At 37.6% G+C, this 24,512-nt stretch overlaps 1 long non-coding RNA gene across 1 annotated transcript in view; it reads left to right on the top strand.

Annotated features, from left to right (window-relative positions):
• Positions 1–24,512, top strand: part of LOC144321591 (uncharacterized) — a 259,240-nt gene that overhangs the window by 95,376 nt on the left and 139,352 nt on the right. Inside the window, exon 3 of the long non-coding RNA XR_013387190.1 lies at positions 9,272–9,432. This is a non-coding gene — a long non-coding RNA (uncharacterized LOC144321591). The remainder of the gene's footprint in view (positions 1–9,271; positions 9,433–24,512) is intronic.

Genomic DNA, 24,512 nt, shown 5'->3' with positions numbered 1-24,512 from the left:
TCACAAAAGGCAGGGGTCACATGCAGCAGAAAAGATTGGGCCAGGCACAGATGTTCATTCACTGTGATACTTTTGAAGTCTGGCACCCGAGCTCTAGAGCCAAACTGCCTGTATTTGAATCGTGGCTCTGTTCAATATAGTTGTATATGACAACTGTGTCGGGACTTCCTCACCTGCAAAATGGATATACAATATCTCACAAGGTTGTCAGGAAGATCACATGAGATCACCCAGGTAAGCCCTAGATCAGGCCCATCTCTTCTACTTGTTGGACCTAGAAGTTCCCACTTAACATCCTTGAGAAGAAGGCATTGTAGAACCAAGAATTAAAAGAAGAGTGGGAAACCATCTAGTCCAAGATAAAGAGAATAAAGCTCAGAAGGATTCAAATCCCTGCCTAAGAATACACAGTTGTCATTAAAAGTCAAAAGATCGACTCTTCTGATTTTCAGGGTGATCCCCCAAGAACGCCTGTGCGTGGTCTCCACTGATTAGGAACACTTCTCCCCACACTGGTGAGAGGAGTCAGTCACACTCCCTAGACAGTTGCCTGCACCGAAACCCTCTTCCCTCCCTGCTTGTCCATGTCTAGCCTACAACACTGTTCTTAACGAATTTTTTATTGTGAGCGGTTTTTCAAGTTTTGCTAACACATAGTTGTAATCTCAGACGCTGCCTGAAGCCCATCAGGTTTGAAGTCAGCAGTTCTCTGGCCATTATTAGGCATTTAATTAATATTGTCATAAAAGGTACTTTCCCACTTGAGTAGAGACTAAGCATGTCCGTGCCCTCGCTGCAGAAGGATGTGTGTACGGAGCTACCCTCTACCTCTGACCTTTCACACAAGGCCGCCCTATCACTTCCCAAGCGTGTTTTCTAGTCTTTCTCAATACTGACTTGGTGGTGAGCCTGCCCTGTGAGACCATAACCTAATTTCTGGGAGCAAATGTAAAGGTTTGGGAACTCTGTCACATTTCTTGATTTTTCTCCGTTGGCACACAGATTGTAATTGTCACAGGTTGCTTCAAAAAAGTTTAAAAGAATGAACAATACCTGCATACCTTTTGTTTCCTCCTAGCCTGGTCTTTCTGGCTTTCGTGAGTAGCTTCGGAAGGGATAAAGAACATGTTTCACTAGAAAACAGTTGTTTCAGTACAATAATTTGTGCTTTATGTCATATTATAGTGCTGAGTATAAATTTATCTTTGAACCATGTTTTATTAACTTTTTCCCCCATAGAGTTACATCAAAAGACTCTCTAAATAAATGATGTGCTCAGCCTGCTATTTCTTACATGCATACCAATTACTTCTATTGGTTTCAAAACACGTAGTCAGTACTTTAAACAACCATGATAATATCACAAACTAAAATATTCAACATCTCCATCTCGGTATGCTGTCACCAGGCAGACGACGATTAGAATTGGTAATTGGTTTCACCGCTGGTAAGTTGAGTGGCACGATGCATTTTATATCCATGCTTATGTCAAACTCAATTAACATTCTAACACAGTATATTTCAAAGACACTGACCTAATCTGAGTGAACAATGCATTTATTTATTTCACGTTAAAAGCTCTTACATTTTATGAAGGGTTCTTAACGCAAAGATATTTATTGTCATGATAATATTTAAGTTGGAGCTTCTGAAGAAATGCAAAAATAAATATACTTACTTTAAAATTCCCAGTCTAAGTGATGCGGGCCATTAGAGTGGAAGGTAAAAGAACCTCGCAAGCTATAAATCTTCAGAATTTTAAAATTATATAAAGATTCTGTCTCCTTACAAAGAACATATGAAATAGCCTGAGGTTTATTTTTATTTTTTTTGTATACCTTAGCAGAAGAACAGTTGAAATGAATTCATGTAAGAGGGAAATTTTAGGTTATATTTGTATGTATTTACCTACTTGTTTATTTATATGCTGGTGTCATCTCCAATTATTAATGCAGAAGCCAATTAACAGAATAGGGTTCATACATAAAATTTTTAAACTGCACAATGATCTATATAGATATATGTCGAAATGTATGTGTATGGTGTGTATAATACTTTCCTCTCACCATTAACAACATATTAACAGTATTTAATAAGCTTCACATGTCAAATTAGTTACTTATTCAGAATAATAATGAGTGAATAATCAGAAATTTTTAAAAATCAGGGGTTTTTCAGGGAAAACCATCAATGTAACAATACTGATCTCGAGTTTCTATTGAGTATCAACTGTTAAAACCGGGGAAAGGCTTTGCTAACACGATGGCAGGACATCTGGATAAAAAAATGATTAGTGCTGTTAGATTGTCCATCTCTTTTGTCTACAGAGTATGGACAGTCATATACTAAGAAACACTGGACCAGTTAGCAAGTACAGATAAAGTGTCCCAATATTTAAAGTTACTTCAGCGTTAACATCTGGTTAGTGGGACATTTTTTTCTTTACATCTATATGTTTGCACATTGCAAAGACACAGCCCTACGATATAAGATTACCGTTACATTTCTTTTTAAAAGTTTGCCATTGATAGCTCATTTGATATCGTCTTTTAATCATATTTGATGAAACCACATGGCATGGAAACACATATCAATGAAAACTAGAGAAATGAAAATTAAAATCTTGTATCTCAGAATAAATTTTATTGAACATTTATGGAAAGGAAATGGAAAAGTCAATATTGAATGTAAGGATAGCATTTCACTCCAAACTTGTTTCCCTCACTGAGTCAGTGTTTTGAACCCGGCCTGGACAGCCAGATTTCGGAGACATTTCCCAGTTTGGAGGATGGAAATGTTTAATGCCATGTAGAAAGAATGTTTGTAGAAGAGGGTGAAGACAGAGTTCCTTGGATTTCTTTTCTTTTTCTCGCATGCTTGATGGCCTTATCATCCTTAGAAGCCAGCCTGAAGAATCTAATCTTACAAAGTGGGAGAATATAATGTAATTAGTGACAATAGGTTGATAATATGACAACCTAGAGGGGAAAAGTAATGATCTGGCATGATTTCCCCTGCAGTTTTTTTCCTTTTTTCCTACAAAGTATGGCTGCAGTAAAATAAATTATTTTTCTAAAGAGTCATTGCTAGATGAGAGAAATTTTGATCTACTTTCTTTATGTGCCTTAAACAAATGCTAATTCCCTGTAGAAAAAAAATTATATTTAAAATTTAATACCGGGAACAATATTCTTTGTCATCTACTACTCTTGCCCAGGAGAGAGAAAAAAATATCTCTTTTATTTCTTGTTCGGTAGTGACATTTCTGATGAAAGCATTTGTTTCACCCAATTTATTTTTGTAGCAAGCTTGATTTTATGTAGCGTCACATGGCTCAGTTCAATTGACATCTTTTTTGGTGTGAGCAGGCACATTTCCAGAACAAAACTAAGGCCCACCTTGGGAACTGAATACAGGTGTCTTCAACTATACATTTAAAATGAAGAAGATCCAGGACACACTGCTCAGAACATTAGCATGAATCTCATATAAATCCAAAGCTGTTCACCTGGCAGCAAAGTAGTACAACTCTATGCTGAACCCATTCTAGCAGGAGATTTTATTGATGCAATTGCCTGGGGTACATTGGGCCACTATACCCATAAAAAATAATGATTAAGCTGTGGGATGTATTACACTCCACAGCTTAGCACCTGAACTAAGCTCAGAGCATTGATTAATATTTCTATTTATATGTCTTGTTTTCTGTTGTTGAGGAAGATACCTACAGGCCATCCATAATCTTTCATTTCCATTTTACTTTTATTACTATCTCTATTAAAAGGGAATCAAGAAAGCAATGAAGTTTCTTTTGCAATAAAACAATAGGAAGGCCTTTTTCCTGACTGTTTTTTAGATTGAAATGATCTAGGGCTACTTGTATTTTTATTTGAAGCTCCTAAGCTGTAGTCATGCTGACTCCTTGTAAAGCAGGGAGATAGGATGTGAATAACACAGCATCTACAGCTCATCTCTTAAGCAGTGTTATGACTCAACCTCTCATCCACCCAACGAATTCCACACCTTAGTAGGACTCAATGTCCCGTGGGCCTGGAGACTGCTAGGTCTGGATGCTGTGTTTCCCAGACAATTCCTATAAACAGCCAAGTTGTAAAATTCAGACTGACTGGCACCCTCGCACTCTTTTTCTACCCACACTAGCAGTACAGTCATGCCTACCCTGTGAGAATGGAGAGCAACTGGAACAAAAATCCACTGTGCATCCTGCAGACTTCCCAGAGTGTCTAGAACTCTCAATACATCCTGGGAAGGAAGGAGTCTGCAGGCTTTCTCTTCTTTCTGATCCTTGCTTTACAAATTTCCCCCAGAATCCGTATCACACAGCCTGGTTGAGTTTTCTCTAAGTTTTGCCACATGACAGATGGCAGTTAGAGTGAAAGCTGTCTTCCCTGGAAAGTTGTGGTCCACATTCCTTTTGAAGGCAACAGTGTTATCCCTTAGTCCAGATCTAGACTAAGTGCACAGTCAAGGCAGGGGGGAGCAGTAGATAAGCTTCCATGTCACTTCTGAAGGATGAGAATTTAGCCCAAAATCCAGGCTTACTCATCTGCATTGTTGGTTCTTGTCAAGAGGAGGTTTAGAATTTGCCAGCAGGAGCTCCAAAGGAAGTTGAGCAGAATGGCAGAAGCCAAACATTTAAGTCAGAGAAGAGCTTCCAACTGGAAGTCTACAATAACTAAGAAGGATGATTAGGGAATGAAAAGCAGGGAGCAAGACTTGGAAGAATCAAGAAAATCTGAATCACCCAGAAAGCCAGTCCTAATAACAACAGATCCTTAAAAGAAACACACACACGTGCATGCAAACAAAACAAAGTATAAAAAGCCAGAGAGAGGACTTACTGTGTGGTCTAAGGACAGAGGCAAGCATTACTGTCAACTTATTGGCTGGTGAGTATATAAGCAATAATGAAATGTGCTGGATTTTGACATCTACTATCTAAAACTCGTTTGCCCATTTCTTCCAATTAGTAAAGTTCCAGGGGAAAAAGATGGAAGACACCTCTTGAGGTAGTACGACCATATGTCCCAATTTGGTGGGACCGTGGCAGATTTTGTCCTCATATAATCAGCAAGAGCATCTCCTTTCCATATAAAAAAGATTACTAGTTTCAATGACAGACTTTATGGTGACCTTACTTAGAGGGCTCCAATTGGGAAAGGGAGGGAGGGAGGAAATAAGGAGACAGTCATGCATTTTGCAACAAATATGTATCGATCATTTACTCTGTGCCAGGCTGTGGTGATATGGGTATAAATTAGACAGTTCTATCTGCTCTCCTCACAGAGTCAGCCGTGAAACAGGGAAGAGAAATAGGTAAAAGAAAAAGTAAATACCAGATATAGTCTGATTAAAATTAATCTCATAACAAATAATAAAATTAAATTAATTTCATAAAGGACAAGTAGGTGGCAATTAGCGAGTGATACCAGAAAATAACAGAAATATTCCAGAAAATGAAATCTAAAAATAAAAGCTATAAAAAACATGTTGCATTATGGAAATACAACGTGTTTTCTACCTATGTGAAATGAGTAACATATCCCTTATTTGCTCTACCTCCAACATGATAAGAATAGGTGAAAATTCCCTTTAATAGACATAGGATTCATTTAATCTGTCAGTCCGTCCACCTGCAAATATTTGTTAGTTCCTACAATGCTCAGAATATGGAGCCCTGTTGGGTATGTAACTAGCTGACAGACCTTATCCGCATAGAGCTGACCTGGTTGAGCTCCAGGTAGTTGGGATTAACCCAGATACTTAAAGACTAACATTACCTAATACCTAGAAGTCAAACTAAGCATATGCAGTTTTTGAAAGTAGTTTCTATTTGAAATATTTAAAAAAAGAATTGATGTAGTCATCATGAAAAAATAAAACCATAATTTCTTTAGGCATCCTTGTTTTACATCCCACTCTCATTTTTATATTTAAGAACACACTGTAGGTCAGGGTGTGGATGGTCAAGCATGTGTTTTTGTGGTCAAAGACTTGGAGTATATTTTTCCAGCTCCAAGAACTGACTCAAACCTCCTTCATCAGAATTTCTTGTCACTCTCTATTCATTGTCTTTGGCCTCCTGCTGCCTAGGAAAGCAGTAGATGCTTCCTTATCTCCTACCCAGTAGTAGTCTTCAAGAGATCAGAGAAGGGTCAGCTATTCCTCCATTACCTCCACCACTGTGGTCTCATTAATAGCGTCCAGCCTATCTCCTCATCAACCTCTGCCTGTAAAATACATGCTTGCCCTCCTGTAACAACATCCCACATGGCCAGTCTTGAGGATTTCTTAAAATTGAAGTAGAACTTATGGTTATCCCACAGTACCATTATTAAATGCTACTGTTAAAGGGAAAAAAAATATAGGCTTACTCCTCCAACAGCTCGCAGCTGATCCTACCCTCTTTTCCCCTGAACCTGGGATTCACCTGACAGTGCCTTAGATCATTGCTTCGTATAACTGTTTTAAATAATCAAAACTGCCAAGAGACTTCAGTATTTCTCTAAGCGGGAAGAGTACTCTAGTTTTTCCAAGTGTGTGCCAAGTGCTTTATGGGACAGTGACATTCTTTGCCTCTCCACAATAGGCTGAGGCTATTGAGAAGATTTTCAGGAGCAGTGATGTATTTCATAGGTCAGTATGGCCTGTGTGTGAAGAATGCATTTCCAAGAGAGTTGGCTCAGGTTAGAGGTGTTAGGAAGGACTCTGCCCTGAGATTTTTCTCCCTTACCTCTGAAAGCCTAGCCATGAACAGACACCCAGAACACTGGTCTGCAGCTGGGTGGCTTTTGTTTCATGTGTTTCCATTGAAAAGTGAAAGGAGATTTTGTTTCTTGGGAAAGCCTGCCCTTAATTTCATCAACCTCTACTGCTATTAGGTAGATTGGGTAGGACAGGGTAGAGATTACAGTCCCCACTCATCAAGTTATCATTGCTGATACCTAATGCCTATCAGGTCCACCAATGCCATTTTCCTGTGCAAAGGACAGATTATTTGAAGAATCATTCCCGTTTCATCAAGAGACTATCAATTTGTCAGTGGCACGACGGTGTTGGTTGACTGATCACACCACAGAACATTGACAAGGTTGTTTTTTTTTTTTGTCCTTTAGTCCTTTTATCAAAGTTACTTCATAACCAAATATTTTCAAAAGGCCAAGCTGTCTTTTCAAGAATACAAACATTTGTTTTAAAAGGGAAATCTCAAGCTGCGAAGCGAACAGTAAAAGGTAGAATTGAGCCTAGAAATGAACATGACAAGGTGCAATATTCAGTGTGTATATCAGATTTAATTTTGCATAAGAAATGAATTTCTTCAGCTTATTTTTTAATTAGCTTAAGCAAGTGCTTTCAGGAGCCAATAACACAGACTTACGGGAACTGAATTACTGAAAGGGTTCGGAGCCCAGGCTCTAAATCACAGGCCTTGAGCCGATCCCATAATTAACACCAAGCTGAGGCACTGCATCAAATGCTCCAGAAACACCTTTGCCAAAGAGCGGGTGGGGAACGCAGCGATCGTTAAACCCAGGCAGCAGCATCTCAGGGACTGCAGGGCCTCGCCAAACATTGGGAAGTCAGTTACATCAACGTGCTAAGCAGTTAATGTCCTGTCAGGCACATCTGTGTTTACTACCATCAGATAGTCCCAGCTGTTCACGTTGTCTCTGTTTGATGGTCATTCTGGGACCTGCGTGATGTTGAGAAGCATGTTATTAGAGAAGTAAATTCCTTACTGAGAATTGATCAAGGAGGGAGGTAAACTCTGGGATGCCAGAGTTGGTTCATAAAGTTGAGGACACAGACGTGTACTGGCAATTACAGAAGCGAATTTATTTAGGACTCTTAATCAGGGATTTTAGGGGTCTGTTATTGCTTTGGTTTAAATTATGCTTTCGAATCACTCCTGTAGTCAGGTTCTTTTAGGGCACCTCAAATAGATATAAAGCATTTCTTTCCTGTGGGCACTGGAAGCAGGCAGGTGCATTGCTACTATACAAATAAGGAAAAAGAGTCACTGAGATGCCAAGAGCAACCTCTCAAACAGCTTATTGCTGAAGCCAGGTGCTATGGATTTAAGAGAGGAAAGGTAATGTGTCTCTGCTGAGGGTCTTCTGTTTGCCTCTCCCGGTCCACTCTGCCCTTCACAACCCTGCTCTCTGCTCTGAGAGCCTCTGGGGATTGGGAGCCCTCTGGCTTCCCCCTTGGGCTCAGCCCGTGGAGTTCCAGGGCAGGAAGGACAGCAAAGTAATAAAACTCTCTCCCCCTCTCTGGCCCATTTTCAACTGACCAGGTGGAAAGGTCACAGAGCAGAGGCTCCAGGACTCTTCTTGCAGCTTTCCTGGAGCCTAAGGTGGTGACAGTAGCTCTCTAATTATCCTGGGCACTCTACCATTCCCTGTGATCTCCTTACACCTTGCCCACATCTTTCTTCTTCTTTAAAGCTTCTTTGAACTATCCCAGTTTGAGTGCGGCGTCTTGTTAAGACCCCGGTGGACATGATATCCCTGCAAAAATGAGCTCGCAGGCTCCTTGGTGAACAGCAAGAGACACTGCATAATTGGCCAGAAAACAGGATTATTCTGCAAATGTGTAACACACCCCAACTCATGCAGACCTTGATACTTTACCAGGAAACGAGTTCACAAAGTCCATGTCTTTTTTCTCCTAGCTCCTTCTGCTTTCCTAGTGTACACTTTGAAAATGGAAAGCAAAAAAGCTAGAAGTCAGCCTCACTTTGAAGAGTTGAACATAGTCTTTTATAAACGTTTCCCATCAATCCCAAGGACTTTATGACACATCTCCACTCTTGTTCTCCATGCTCTCAGCCTTTTCTCAGATTCCCAAGGATACTTGGTCTGGTAAGTCCTCCAGGCAGGAGAGAAAATCTGCTATGGCCCAAAATGTTCTGGTTCATACAAAAACTATACATCCATTTTCCTGTGGAACTCAGAAATATTCAAGTTTAGACTCTCCTACTGTGGCTGTAACTAGTTGGTCATTCTGGTGCACTTAAGAATTGGTCTAAAGGGTTGACTAAAGCAACTTAGGCTAGATGCAGAAGTTTCACACAAAATGAGAATAAATAACCACATTTATATTCATGCAATTGTATCTGGCAGCTCGTTATCAGGGGATGAGATTTGGTCTCAATCATTAAGCAAAGTGAAATGTAAAGAATAGCATGATGAGGGAAATGTTTAGTGGTGGTGGTGCTTGTCTTCTAAATAAAACTTTCATTGCTCAGGATGAAGGACGTGTGTCTCTCCTGGAGTGACTCAGCAAAGCCAACTGGCGCACAATCCTCAGGAAGTGCCTACTGGGTTAAAAGAAACCTCACAGCTGCTCTGTGCTGCCTTTATTACTGGTTATGGACCACCTTCGTGGAGCGACTCGAGGTCTCCACAGGTACAGCAATTTCTTTTTTGGCAACTTTATTGTCAGACAATCTGCCTTCTGGGTATGTTGTTATCGCTGTAGTCAATTGATGTTCTGACATTGTTCCTGGCAGGCTTGGTTTTCCAGGGCACTGCTTGAGGAAAAACCACGAAAAACCTGGCACTATTTTATACCCTTTTCCTCCCTGTGTATTATATTGCACAAGAATGGAGGTGGGAAAAGTGGACTTTTAAAAAATAATGCAGCACCACTGAATGGAGAAAAAGAGTGACATCCATCTAGAAAACTCTGTCATTGCCAGGCTTTCCCATGAGAAAGAGCTCTGAGGTGTATGGAGTTTTAGCAGAGTTTGAGATAGTTTAGTTCACTGTTCTTTTATCTTAGATAGAAGATTGACCAAGTTTAACTCCTGTCAACACTCCGATGTGCAAAGAAAACATGAATGCTTTATTTTGTCTTAAGCTGATCTGAGCTTCCAACCCTGTCACTATCCACACACACCCACACCTCCATCCCCTGCCTACTCCCCATCCCCCACTTAGTGATTAATAGGAAAAAAAAAATGGTAAGTGTCCAATCCTGTTTAAAGTATAATCCATTCAGATAATTTAAACAGCCCAGTTACAGTGTTTAGTCTTTTGACAAAGCACGTTTTTCTCTGAGGTAGTACCCATTTCCTCTTTCTTTCCTTGCAGCATTATCTGGGTACATTGGTTGAACGAGGTGACTTATGAAACTTTCCAGGAGTAGAAAATAGTCAGGGCCCTTCTACCCACGTTTCCTGCCTCTTATCATCCACGTGTTGCTTGCTCTGAAGGAGTTCCCAGCTAAACTCTGTGGCTGGGTCACTTGTGATGTTGATCTACTTCAGTCAGGACCCATTAGCACTCTCTGGTGGTTTTGACCTCATTTGGGTTTGTCCTCTTTCTGTTGAGTTCTGTGAGACATGGCTCTGACTTCCATTTAGCCCCATCTCCTCAGCTGCCCATGCCAGGCATCCATGTTTCCTCACTGAAGTAATTCCTCTAGCCTCTTCTCCAATGAGGCTCTACATATATTCTGTCTGCACCACTTAGGAACCAGGGGCTGCTTGCAAAAGCTGATACAAGGGGTTTCCTCTGCCTGGACCTGGTGCATCACTGGGTTGATGTGATTTATCCTTTATTGGGGTAAGAAAGTCCCCTCTGAAAGTCACAAATGTAGATAAGGGCAAGAAATGATACCCTCAACAGTCCTGTCAATTTACTTAACATGCCTTCTTTTCTCCAAAATGATACCCAAAAAGGAAAACTCAAGATATATATATTTATATTTATATTTATATTTATATTTATATTTATATTTATATTTATATTTATATTTATATTTATATTTATATTTATATTTATATTTATATTTATATATAAAACTCCCCTTTGTACCTCTTCCATTTGTCTCCTCACACAAATTTTCTGGTATCAGAAGAAGAGTCTTATTTAAAATGATCACGAATGTCATCTTAACTCCTGCTAAGCTCCAATAATGTCAGAAATATCTTCTTTGGGCAGCCCGGGTAGCTCAGTGGCTTAGCACCACCTTCAGCCCAGGGTGTGATCCTGGAGACCCTGGATCGAGTCCCGCATTGGGTTCCCTGCGTGGAGCCTGCTTCTCCCTCTGCCTGTGTCTCTGCCTCTCTCTCTCTCTCTCTCTCTCTCTGTGTGTGTGTGTGTGTGCATGTGTGTGTGTTTCTCGTGAGTAAATAAATAAAATCTTAAAAAAAAAAAAGAACTATCTTCTTTGTACTCTATGTATGAGATAAAGTGGTGCTGGCTTTTAAAACAACAGCCTCAGATCTTGGTCACATAATATGGTACCAATTTCTTCTCAGTCACCCCACAGTTCAGTATGGACCAGTGTTGGGGACTAAGATACTCTATTGTATGGACTTACTTCCTTGGGGGCCCTGGGATCTTTCCATGTTCTGGCTCTTTCAACTTCTAAGATATCTGTGTTCCCCTCTGGGTTCTGTGCATTTGGCTGTAGCTGAGGAAAGAGCATGTGCTTGGAGGAGTGTATAGGTTTGGGAGCTAGGCTTAGAAGTGATAAACATCACTCCTTCTTTATTCTTACTATTGTTTAACTGCAGGAGAGATCAGGAAACACCATCTTCCTGGGTGTCCAGCACAATATGAGACAGGTGTGATGAACATATGGCAATGTCTATGTCACAAATTAGTGACACAGTCTATTAACTGAGCCCACCAAGATTGATAGTTGGTATTGTAAGAGTGGGTTAAGGATTAGAACAAGAAGATGAAAGGAATTTTCAGTATCCACTCTCATGCTGTGAGCTTCCATGACTTAAAATGAGTATCTTTTACTTTAGGTTCCTTTAAAAAATAACAATAATTAATCTCCTCTGGAATATGAGTGTCTACTTTCAGCTACAGTGAAGGTCTGGTATGTAGGCATGGGGCAAAATATTTTTTAAAAAACTTAAAAATTACCCCATTATAATATACTTTGAATAGCTTTAGTAGCCCTTCCCCAATAGAAATATAAATATGAGAATTAACTAGAGTGTAGACAAGGGTCATTGAGAAAAGATAAACATGCTGGTCTAGAGACCATTTAGTAAAAGAGTTAGATAAATTCTGATCCACACACAGAGCAGGGGTCACAGACATGCAGCTTGTGGAATCACCTAGAACTCTCACTCATGTTAGCCTCATTGGTTCTGCCATTGCCATCCTAAAATTCTTAATTTTTTAACATGGCACCCGTGTTTCCATTTTGCACTGGATTCCACAAACTGTGTAACAAGTCCTGCCCATTTGTGATTATGCCCAGAGGTGATGAGATACATCTAGACTAAGTGTCTCCAAGCTGTATTCTGAGAAGCCCTTTGGATTTAGTGGAAGTTCCTCAGAGACCTCTCCAAGGTGGAGGGGGGGGAGGGGGAATGGTTGGAAATCAAGCAGATGGTCTACCACCCACTTTTATTCATCACATGCATCCGGTGTATGCATGATATTTCATTTGAGGAATGAAATCAGTGCTAAAAATAAGTTGAAAGCCACTGGGATACAAAATTCCTCTCTGCTTTGATAACATAACAGAAAGTCAACTGCCATGAGGTGAAAAAAAGATCTAAAACTCTGTTTCAGGGCATCTGGTTTTATTTCCCACTTCTGTTCCTTTTTAACTTTGGGGACTTACACAAGATACAAATTCTCTGTCAGTTTATTTATCTGTAAGATTGAGATAATAATAAACTGGGTATGATTATTGTCTTAATTCCATAATATGTATGTAAATACTTTAAAAGTAATTAGCTCTTGTATAAGTAAAAGACATTATAATAAACTGTATTTTAAATAGGTTTCTTTATTTTTAAATATATTAATTTTTAAAACTTAAAATGAACACAAAATTGCTACTAACTATAAAAAAGTGAAAAAAAGAAACAATTGTGCCTATTTGATTCTACATTCCTTGGCTATTTACTGATTATGGGCCTTACATGACAGGTCTTATTGGTAGTATTATGTTGTCAATTTAGTAGAAATACTAAAATTAAATGAGCAGAATATTAGTCAAATGTGGTTTCCCAAGGAGTGCTTAAGTAAAGGCATTTAGTACTTAAAACATTGAGAAACATCACTTCTGCTCCTCAATACTCGGCAGTATATGAACAGAATTACAATCCTGGAATCTGGCAGCAGATCTTTTGAAGAATAGATACTTCAGAAAAGATCCTCTCAGCCAGTGCATTCCCAATTCTGGAGCTTCTGGATCCTCTGTGGCCTTCGACTTGGTGACTGAGGAAGACCCATCCCATTGGTCTCTCTTCCTTGGTTTTGATCCTTGAGGTAAACCAACACAGTGAAATGAAAGCCCTACACAAGGGAAAAAAGATTCTCTTTCTAGAGCAGAGTTTCCTTTGTTCCTTTCCAATAGATCTCATCCCAGTCTTTCAGCACCTTTCCATTTCAGAAGGCTCTGCCCAAACAGGAGACAGCTTTAAGTCTCTCAGCAGTAGCTTGGGAGAGAAGATGGAGCAACAAAGTAATAGGGAGGAATTTGAAGCCGAAGAAGAAGAAGAAGAAGAAAGAAGAAAGAAGAAAGAAGAAAGAAGAAAAAGAAGAAAGAAGAAAGAAGAAAGAAAAAAGAAAGAAAGAAAGAAGAAGAAATTCCAAAGAGAAAATAAATCCTAAAGGAAACGAGTTTAAAGAATACTCTGCTGGCAAGGAAGAGCCCTTAACCTCTTTTCTTTTCCCACTATCCTTATTGTAGTGACCTTATTGTCTTTGCTTGATGCACACACCAGAGGTCCCCCGGCTGGGGGTGAAAAGAATTGTAAATAGGAGAGACAAAGCCTGAGTTCTCCAGGGAAGTTAGAGTTCATACAACATACATAAATTTCTGACTGATTTTGAAATAGTATTCTTTTCCTGCCTCCCTCTTATGTAACTGCTCAAGGCATGCAAGTGGTAGACTTGGGGTCACATACGACTTCTAAGAAATTGCTTGTTGGCTTAATAGTAAAGGATTGTCAGAGGAGTTTTATTGAGAGGGAAACTAAAGTTAGAACAATGATAATAATATAAATCTAACATTTTTGAGCATGTACTACTATTGCTTATTAGACTAAGAACTATTACATTAAGTATCTTAACCTTCATGAGAATCATTACTTTAGATATTACTATAATAATTAGTATTATTATTTTCCAAATTTTCCAGTGATAAAATAGAAGCTCAGAAAGGTTAAGCGGCTTATCCAAAACTGCACAGCTCATGCATGGAAAGGGTCCATTCTTTTGCCCAAGATTCGTAAGCATCAAAGTCCATACCCTTAACCCTGTCTTTACTGCTATTTTCTGTGCATAAATATCACATGGCTATCGGAACCCTAAAAAGATAAAAAGACCAGTAGATTTGTTAATCTTAACTTTAAATTTATATCTCAAACTACAAAAGAGCAAAAGTACTTTGGCAATTTTCTGGTGAATTTGATCTGTGACTAGAGCCGGAGTACATTAATCAGTCCTACCTGCTGGCTTGATGATTCCTAATTTCTTACTTCCTTTGAACAGTGTCTCAAAGCTGTTAGAGAAGTCATCACTTCTTGTGGGAAGGGGGTCATTTTCTCAATTCTTCATCCTTCAAACTATAAAATGCTCCAGCTACAATCTGTATATGCTGGTCCTGCGGTTCTACCAGAGGTCTTTGTAGCTCACAAGTGTTTTGTTTTGTTTACAATAGAACACGTTCATACCATCAGGAGAGGGCATGTAGCTCAAGCATCCAATATAACATACACCTTAGTCACACTCTGTTCACATTTTTATCAGCATTTAAAAGTTTGTCTTTCAAAGAGTTCTTAAGAAAATCTACTACTTTTATCTTTTGATGTCCTTGATTCAAATATGAAAAAATAACTATAAACATTTATGATCTTCATGTATGCTAAGCATCTAAAGATAAATGTACTAGCTCTCCACTAGAATCCCTAGCATATAAAGGCCATCCGAAGTTCAAGCAAAAATTCCCTACTAGAAAAAAAAAAATCCCTGCTAGACTATAAGGTCTATGAAGGCAGGGAGGACATAGGCCTGGATCACCATCATATGCTCCAGGCTTAGCTCAGGGCACAACACGTGGCAGGCAATCACCAGAGTTTTGAGGATGTAAATACACAGCTACACCTCCTACTCATTCTCTTCATAGCCTCTTTCTCAAATTCTGAGACTGGCATTGTGGGTTCAGGGGGAAGAAATTACTACAGTAACTGATTTTAGTTTACAAAATCTTGTCCCAGGGCTATTCTTATAAATTGAAATTTCAGTTTGATCAAATGATTCCATCAACCAGTCTCATTGATGAGTGATGATAGTCAAAGCATTGCACCAAGTACACATGGCTCTTACCTGAAGGTAGGTAATAATCTCCTCTATGAAGTTTGATGTTCTTTTTGGCCTGGACTTTGACCTGCTTGCTAGGCTGCCTGTCTAGGTATTTTGGTTTCATAGAAGAAAGTTTTAGCAAATTTGGGATTGATGAGAGATTACAAAAATAATAATAATAATAATAATAATAATAATAATAATAATTGGATTTTACATTGTCATACTACTTTGTGTCCATAATTTCTCCTTTTAAGCCTTTTATTTTGGCTTATAAATTCCAAAGTTGATTGAATTTCTTCTACTTCATCATGTGGTACAGAAGCAGAAGCAATCCCATTCCTCCCCTGCCAAGCAGATACTGAGATGTAGGTAGTATACATAACAGGGAAAAGAAAGAAGTCACAGAGGATACTTTTTTTTGTTTTTCCTCACCAGCTCCTTTTAACAGGCCTGTCCTGATTTTCTTTAGGCCCTCGGCTGCTTTCCGCTATATGTGAGTCTAATAGTTCCTTCTTTCCATGGACTCTACATTACACATTTTAATGCCAAATAAGTTTCTGCCATTCTTGTCACTATGGCTTTCTTGCTGGGTTTGTGTGCATCCATAAGTGCAATGGCAGCATCTCATTTCTTTGAATAGCTTCACAATTTTCGTGTACCTACCATAAAAACAAGCAAATTGACACCCTGCCAGGAGTAGCCAGAGGAGATCTTAGAAGAGACTTCGTAATGACACTGTTGCCATATTGCATGCCTGTAAATAATTCATTAAGTCAACCACCCTTTTGTTTTAAGCAAACACAAGCAGATGCCTTTTTAAACTGGATGCAGACAACAGTTTTCAGAAAAACATTATTGTAATATGACACTTAAAAAGAACATGTTTGCTTTATTGATTTTTACAGTGGTAATACACAGTGATTACTTTTGTTATCCATTTTGTCTTACTCATGGGCTTTGTCCTTCGCTCTTATTATTTTATACTTGTGTGAATATGTGTGAAATTTCACTGTTAACAGCAAGAGTGTGGAAAGGTAATGAGCAATTCATAATCAATCAAGTAAACCCAGGCAATCTTCCTGGTCAACATTATCTGCCGGTCTGTGATGTTAGCACCACAAGCAGAATTCTACTGACCTCTTAATTCAGCAGAGTGTATGTTACCAGATTATTAAAGGAAATGCAACCATTTCCAAACAGGAAGCATATCTGGCATAGTTAAAGGGTTCTCGAATCTTTTAGATCAACCAATATATATGTAAAAGTCAGAGTTAGGGACCAAAAATCATGTTTATATTTTCTAAAAGTTAAGATTTGTCTGTGCTGACAGTACAATTTGCTTCTTGAATTCATGTATTTATTTATTAATATCTGTGTTGTTCCAGGAAATACTTTGATTCACTCCTTGAAATGATTGTTTTTAGAGCCTGTGTCCAATAAACTGACTCATATTGGTTATTATAGGAGTTCATAATCTCAGCTGTACATTAGAATTACATGTGTGAGCTTTTATATAATACCTATGCCCTGTTCTTAGTCATTTTTACTTGATTGGTCTGAATGGGCCCTGGGCAATAGATTCTGTAAAAGTTTGTCAGATATTTCTTATGTGCAACCGTCCTGAGAACTGACTCAGATAATCTCTCGATTACCTAGATAATCTCATTTATTTGGGGATAGTCATCCTAACTGGGAAATTCTGAAAGTAACTGAACCTAGTTACTAGCAGACAGTGGATCATAATTGTTATCATCATAAAGATACATACAAAATTATAGGATGATTGAACTAGAAGCAAAATTGGAGTGCTGCCTTCTCCGTGGTATAAATGAATAGAAATCCCAGAAGGTCCCAAAAGATTGCAATGCTAATTAGAATTAAGTCCAAATTAGAATCCAGATATCTTAGAATTCTGGTCCAGTTATTATTCTATTATACATAGAATTTGCATTGGCTAAAATGGAGATAAATCTAAAGCCATTTGGTCTAATATAGAGAGGTCAAGAGATGTACAGACGAGGAAGGAATCAAGGAACTTTGGGGAAACAATACCTCAAGACTGGAGGAGAACAGAGAAAAGACACAGGAGGTTAAAGAGTTAAGGGTGAGCTACCAAAGTGGATGGTGACCGATAACACTAGGACAGCAGGAACCGAAGACAAGAGTCCAGACTAAAAGAACTTTAGAGTCTAGGCACATCACAGAGGAACAGGCACAAGCTTACAGCAACAATAGTGGGAGCTAAGGTTGCTTCTTAGAATCTGTGAATGACATGCTTCCTATAAACACTGAGATTAGATTTAGAATGTAGATCGGCTTGGGCCATAGGCAAAGACAAGATGGTCAATCTGGCTTGAGTCAGGCAAAGATGGGTGTGGGAAGCTGTTGTTGAGAGTCAACACGGCTCAGGATGGGCTCCAATACCAAATATAATCCTTGGAGACCTTTGTAGGGGAAACCCTAACCAGATGTTCTGATTATCACCATTATGAATAGATTGGAATATTAGTACGGGGTTTATTGGTTCTTTCAATGCTCTCATGGAGATTAAAATGAGTGCCAGATGGCTTTTCTGACCTAGATAGCTAAGAAAACATTGCCCATTGGCTCTTTTCTGTTATTATCTAAAAGAAAAAATAGGAAAAATAAAATTTTGAAAGGATCTGCTATTATTGTCATGCCAAATGCTGATATGGTATCTGCTTCATTAAGATTATAGATTTTTATCATTCTATGAATTATGTACATTGCACATACATATAACTTTTTTGATATTAACCTAATAAAGCTACTTTATCTCCTTTTCTTTGTAATACCTTAGAGTGTACATTTGACTTCCTGAAAAACACAGAAGTCTTAGAAATGAAATATTGTGGGTGAATGGATAAAGATGAAATAGCAGCATAGCTGAATTTTTTTAAAAAGTGGATGGAGTAAACATAACCTCTTTCTATATGTTTTATTTTTAAAAAATCATTCTATATTTAAGAGGAATCATTTGTATCATGTACACAGAATTTCCAATTGTGTGTTTGTGTAGTAATGGGTTTCCAGAGAAGAAAATTTTTGATAGCATCATAAGAACTCTTGACATAAAACTTCATAAGTTAGATGGAAACTTATACTCACTCCTTTCTACCCACCCCACCCTGCTACTTAGAATCACACCTAATTAGTTGTTTCTAATTCCTTTGAAGAACTAATTTGATAATATAATCCTCATTCTTGTGTAGTCTTATGGACGTTAATGCTTCAAGTGTTCAGGTGGCCATTTGAAATGGTCTTTCTACAGCAGAAAATTTTGTTTGAGTACATTTGGTTATTTAGAGAAATATATAAGAATTCCATAATTCATTTTAGCCCTGGGCATTAGTAAAATTCTAATCTTGATAGAGTTTGAAATTGTGTCATTTATGTGAGATCTATGATACACTACATTTTTTTTTTCCTTGAGAGTAAGAAGAACAAGCACTGAAATCTCTTTCAGAGAGATTTAAAGCATTAATAACCCTAGGCTATTTTAAGTCACAGTCAATCTTTATGGAAAAAGTACAGAGATTATACAGCAATGCTTTTATTTTTTTTCTCCTAGATTTGCAAACTGATATTTCACGTATAAGTTATTAGAAGAAAACAATGCGTTCACCCTTCAAGAGTATGCCTAAGGTCATTACTTCCTTTTCTTTATTCTTTCCATCTGTGCTCAAATGTTCAATGAAACACACACACACACACCCCAAAACAAAACAAAACAAAACAAAACAAAACAAAAACACTCTACTGAGCTTATCAAGTGCAAGCAGGGCCTGAAATTTAAACTTACTTTGTGATCAGAGAAGTACACAGTCTTCCCCATGAAGAAAATGGGCCATTAGTTGTGTGGGAAGAGACTGAGAATGCCTGTAGATGGAGTGAGATTCTAAAGGCATACATAGGAATGTTCACAGCAGCGTTATTAATAACAGTCAAAAATTGGAAACAGCTTTCAAGTCCATAAGCAGGAGAATTAATAAATTGTAGTGTAATCATAACAAAATATCCCTCTATGATAAAAAAAGAGCAAAGTGCTAATATTCCCAACAATATCCTGATTGGAAGAAGCTTTACACAAAAGCATATATTGTGTGATTTCATTTACATGATTTTCTAGGGAAAACAAATCTATGGTGGGAACAAAGATAAGAGCAATGGTTGTTTCTGGAGCGCTGAAGGCAAGTATTGTCTGAGCAGGTGTATTAGGAAACTTTCTGCAATAATGGTGATGTTTGAGGTCTTGCTAGGAGTTGTAACACAGATGCATTCATTTTTCAAAACTTAGAATGCACATTTAAGCTGTGTTGTTTTCATTGTCAATTTTACATCAAAAGAATAAAACTGTAAACAAACATTGAACTCTAGCTAATGACATGCGATGAAATATTTAAGGGAAAGTGCACTGATGTCTACAACGCACTTTGAAATGCATCAGAAGTTAAGATGGATAGATTGATATCTAGAGGGATGGATAGGCACATGGATATATGATAAAGCAAGTAAAGTATTAATGGTAGACTCTAGGTAATAGGTATATGGATGTTCTTTGTAATCTTCTCTGAACTCTGCTGCATGTTGAAATTTTTCGTAATAAAATGCTGCAAACATGGAGAGAAGAATTGGTCTTGAGAAAAAAATTGCTGTAAATCTATAGGTGATTTTTCTCAAGAAATTTTAGCCTGTTGACATGCTGTTTCATATATTGAAATACATGGAGATGTCACAAAATACAGAGCTGGAGTATCAACATAGGCTGAGGGTGATTGAATTTAGGACCTTATGCATGTCTGAATTGTGAACCCTACTAAGGTAAAACACTACGATGTTTTTCCTATGTAATGCAAGCATATTCTAGGCTTTCTACCTAAAGTACACTCCATTAACCGATGCTAATGTTTTCCTAAATTAGAAACCAAAGAGAAATGAAAACATTTTTAGTTCATGAAATCTCCTACTACATACAAAGAAGTCTTTTGTTTTTTTTTTTTTTTTAGGAAAGATTGGTGTTTGGCTTCCTGGAAAGAAAAAAAAAAAAAAAAAAAGACTGTCTCTTCACCCTCTCCTAGAAAAGAACCATCTAAACAAGTTACAGGTTCTCTCTATTGTTAAAAAAAATCTGGTAAAGGGACTTTTCAACAATAAGTAAAAAAATACACTGATTTATCTGGAGCCTGGTTTGTCTCAACATGATTCCTTCAAACACCTCATTACTAAGTTGCTATTTAGTTTCCTAAAGGTTGTTGCCATCTGCAATTTTCATAGCTTTTAGAAAATGAAGGATAGTCCATATGTGGGCTGTGGCATGATTGATAGTAGAGTCACATTTTTGCAGTTTGTGATGAGAATGACAACTTTCTCAAGACACTGTTCATGGTAAGCCAAATTCAACATATCCTTCCCAATGTTGCTTTTGACCTACATTTATCTGTTGCTGAATGAAGGATCTTTCCATACTGTCTTACAAAATGTCAGATCTTTATGTAGTGTCTCCAACCTTTAAATTTCCCTGGCTATTTTATTGCTCTGACCCTGACCTGCAAGGTCAAGGACAGAACTGTATAAGCAGCAACTGGAATCTGTGCCCTCAGTTTGTACTGGTTTATTACTGACAGAATGTAAACAATATGTAGTTTGCTTTGCCATAATTTCTCAAGTTGCTCCTAATAACATTTAGTTACACATCTATTAACAGCTAAGAAATTTGATGCAGATTTACTGATGATAATTATTATATATATGCCATTTCATCTTTGACTATCCATTATGGTTCAGGCATTTTGATGGTTACCTAATCTACCATCTTTTTCTTTCCTTCGCCGTATGTGTACCTTAAAAAGAATTGATTTTTCATCCCCTTTGCCCCAGATTTTCTATGCCAGAGAGATAGGTTTCCTTGGACCAAGAAAAAAGTTTCATCAAGCAGGAGATACAGCCACTAATGTGTTATTTATGTGATATGATTTTTTTTTGATGAGAAGACAGTTGGGATGCCAAAGATGAATAGTCTCAACATATGCTCCATTTAATCTCTTTGATTATTAAAAGCCAGGCTGTAAAAAAAAAAAAAAAAAAAATTAAGCCTTTTTTTAGTAGCAAGAGTAGGAACTTCTATACAAATTAGCTGAAATAGTATTCAATCTCTACAAATAGCTTGTAATATATCCAAGAAGAAAATAATTTCCTTTCATCTGTCATTAAAAGCCACGAACCTTGAGTATATAAATGAATCACATGTGCTCCTTTATCTTTATTCTGTCCTTTGCTCTTTTATCTTTGCTTATAAATAGAAGTTTTTACATGAGAAAAAGCTGCATGATTATTTTGATTTATTTAGTACCAAGTTTATGTCTATGCATGCCATTTTCATGTGCATTCACACAAATCTTTGATTCAATTAGCCATCTGGAATAAAGAGCCTTTCTTTTCTGCAATATCTGGTATATTGGGGACTTCAGTTTTACCTAATTTTATCATTGTAATCTGATTTTCTTCTGTTTATATAATATATATTTTTTTTATTTCATACCCCCATAAAAGTTTTAAAACTAGAAGAGACCCTTGAAATTCCTACTACAAAACTCTTCTGATCATAAAGAATGAGATTCAGATCTATGAAGTGACACTTAGAACTTATATATCCTGACTTCTATCTAGTCCAATTCCCTTTTGCAGAGCTATATGTGATTTTAAACTATTCTTATTCATCAACTGCTGACTTTAATCCACAGGTTAGGCAGCAATTTTCTGTGGAGGAAAAGTTGAGTTAGATATGCTAGGATTTTAAAGAACTTCCTTAGAGTTTATGTCTCTCTTGGAGTCCAAGAATGTAACTTGAAAGCTCAACTTTTAAAAGTAATTCAAAAGGCACTGTATAATAACACCTCTCTCCTTCTCTCTCTCTCTTTCTTATATTCATTCTCTCTATTTTTCTTCCCCTTCCTCTTTCTCTCCTCACCTCTCCCCACAGTACTATACTAGACATTAAATATACAAAGATGGATGAAGCATAGACCCTGCTTTGAGGAGTTTATGCTCCTTAAGGAAGTAAGTACACAGAGAAATAAATACGTGTGATGTGTGAACTCAGGAAAGAGAAGACTTAGAAGAATAACCTGGAAATGCTTCCTGAATGAGGCACACCTGAGCTGAATCTCCAAGGATGAAGAGGCATTAGTGTGTAAAGACAGAAGGTAGATCTTGGTAGATGAGTATCATTTGCAATAGACAAATGCTAGGCCAATAAATTTTCTTTTTGTATCCAGTCTGATAGTCCTTAAAGGATTGCTACATTTGCTATCACAAATATACTCACCTTTTTCTTCTCATCAAATATATGTAAGAAGCAGTTGATACTAAGGAACTGGAGGGGGAGGGGCACCAAATGGAGGCTATGCAGAGATTGCTGAACATGAAGTCAGTAAAACCCACTATCAGCTTCACTCCTCTCTACGTTTCTGATCTTGAAAATACCATTTAATTCCTCTCAACTAATTTAGTCTGTTCAAACTCTAATTGACAGAATAAGATCTTTGTACCATATAATGATGAATATCAGATGAGAAATAAGAAAGTAATATAGAAAATATATAGCATCATACAGATAAGCTATTCTTATCTACATGTAATCTACATTTAATTTACATGTGATGTACATGTAAAATTATACAACATAACATATAAGCTGTTATCTATGTAATCTACATGTGATGTACATGTAAAGTATATAACATCCTTCAGGTAAGCTATTATTTATATGTGATGACATCTACATATAATGTACATGTAATCTACAGGTGACATGTAAAACATATAGCATCATACAGATAAGCTGCTGTTATCTACACATAATGTATCAGCTTTGTATGTGTGCCAGTAGTGCTACTGTTCATCTGTACACCTGGGAGATGGAGAAAATTGGTGCCATATCTCAAACTGATAAGCACATGTCCATTCAGTATATAGGATTTATACTTTTCCTTTACATTTCTCATCACATTGGTAATACCTAATGTTTGCCTTTTCTGTTAGGTCTGAAATTGTCCTATTTCCTTCCATCTTCCTGTACCTAGTAAATTTCCCAAGAATATTCTGAAAGGCAGAAATCATCCTAACCCTCACTATATATTTCCTGTGAGAGTAAAGAATAGAATTTGTAAACCTGTGTTTATATAACCAACTGATAAACTTTTCACTAGCTCCATAGGCTTAATGTTTTAATTTAGCGTACACAAAACAGTATTTGTTGGAAAGGTGAATTTTCATGGGTGTTTTCAATTGGTATTTTTGGCCACCTGTGATCCTTTCTGAACATTCCTAGAAGTACTCTTAGCCACATTCCATTTCTTCTGTAAATATTTGCTAGATTTGTAGATATGTAGAACATAGAGTTAGAGCATTGAATTATACAGATAAATAGGAAGTATTTAATAGGAGCCTCCTATCCTGTATAAAATGATCTGACCATACATCCGTAAGTGTAAAATGAAGAATTTGGGCCTAAACAGCACAGTAGTTTAAAGGGAGGAGAAATGGGATGGTCAGAGGATAATTTCATAAAGAATTATAATAATATCTAACTTTTATTGAATGCATGCTGTCAGGCATTATTCTAGGCTTTTTAGATGTATTGATTCATTTAATGCTTGCAACAACACTTGAATTAGGTACCATTATATTCTCATTTTAAATACAAGCAAATTATGGCTGAGTGAGGTTAAATAACTTGTTAATACAGCTGAGTCTGAACCAACACAGTTTTACTCTAGCACCTCCATTTGTGGTTACTGTACTGTGCCTTCTCCAATATAGCCTTCCGGGGTGAGTCAGGTGTAACTGCTCAAATGAAGGGTAGAGGAAGAGTGAGCAAAAGCAAAGTCATGGAAGTGAGATCAGAACAGCCCAGATGGAATGGAGGCTTCCTGCTGAAGAACAGTGGAAGTCTCAACTAGAAAATTCAGATGAACTCAGAGCAGGAAGTCTTGAGTGATAAGCTGAATAAATAGACCATGTTGTTGAGGCAGTAATGAACGCTTATTAAGTTTTCAGTATAGGTTGAAAACATTAATATTTTGGTAGGCAGAGGTTTGCAATAGGATCCATACCTTCTAGGCCTTTGAGTCAGCCTTCAGTTGTCCAGAAAGAAGACTGTACCCATCTCTGAAAACT

The sequence above is a fragment of the Canis aureus genome, chromosome 10, assembly GCF_053574225.1.
Source record: "Canis aureus isolate CA01 chromosome 10, VMU_Caureus_v.1.0, whole genome shotgun sequence".
NCBI classification, from domain to species: Eukaryota; Metazoa; Chordata; class Mammalia; order Carnivora; family Canidae; genus Canis; species Canis aureus.
Note: the sequence above shows the minus strand (reverse complement) of the source record. Positions and strands in the feature narration are given on the sequence as shown.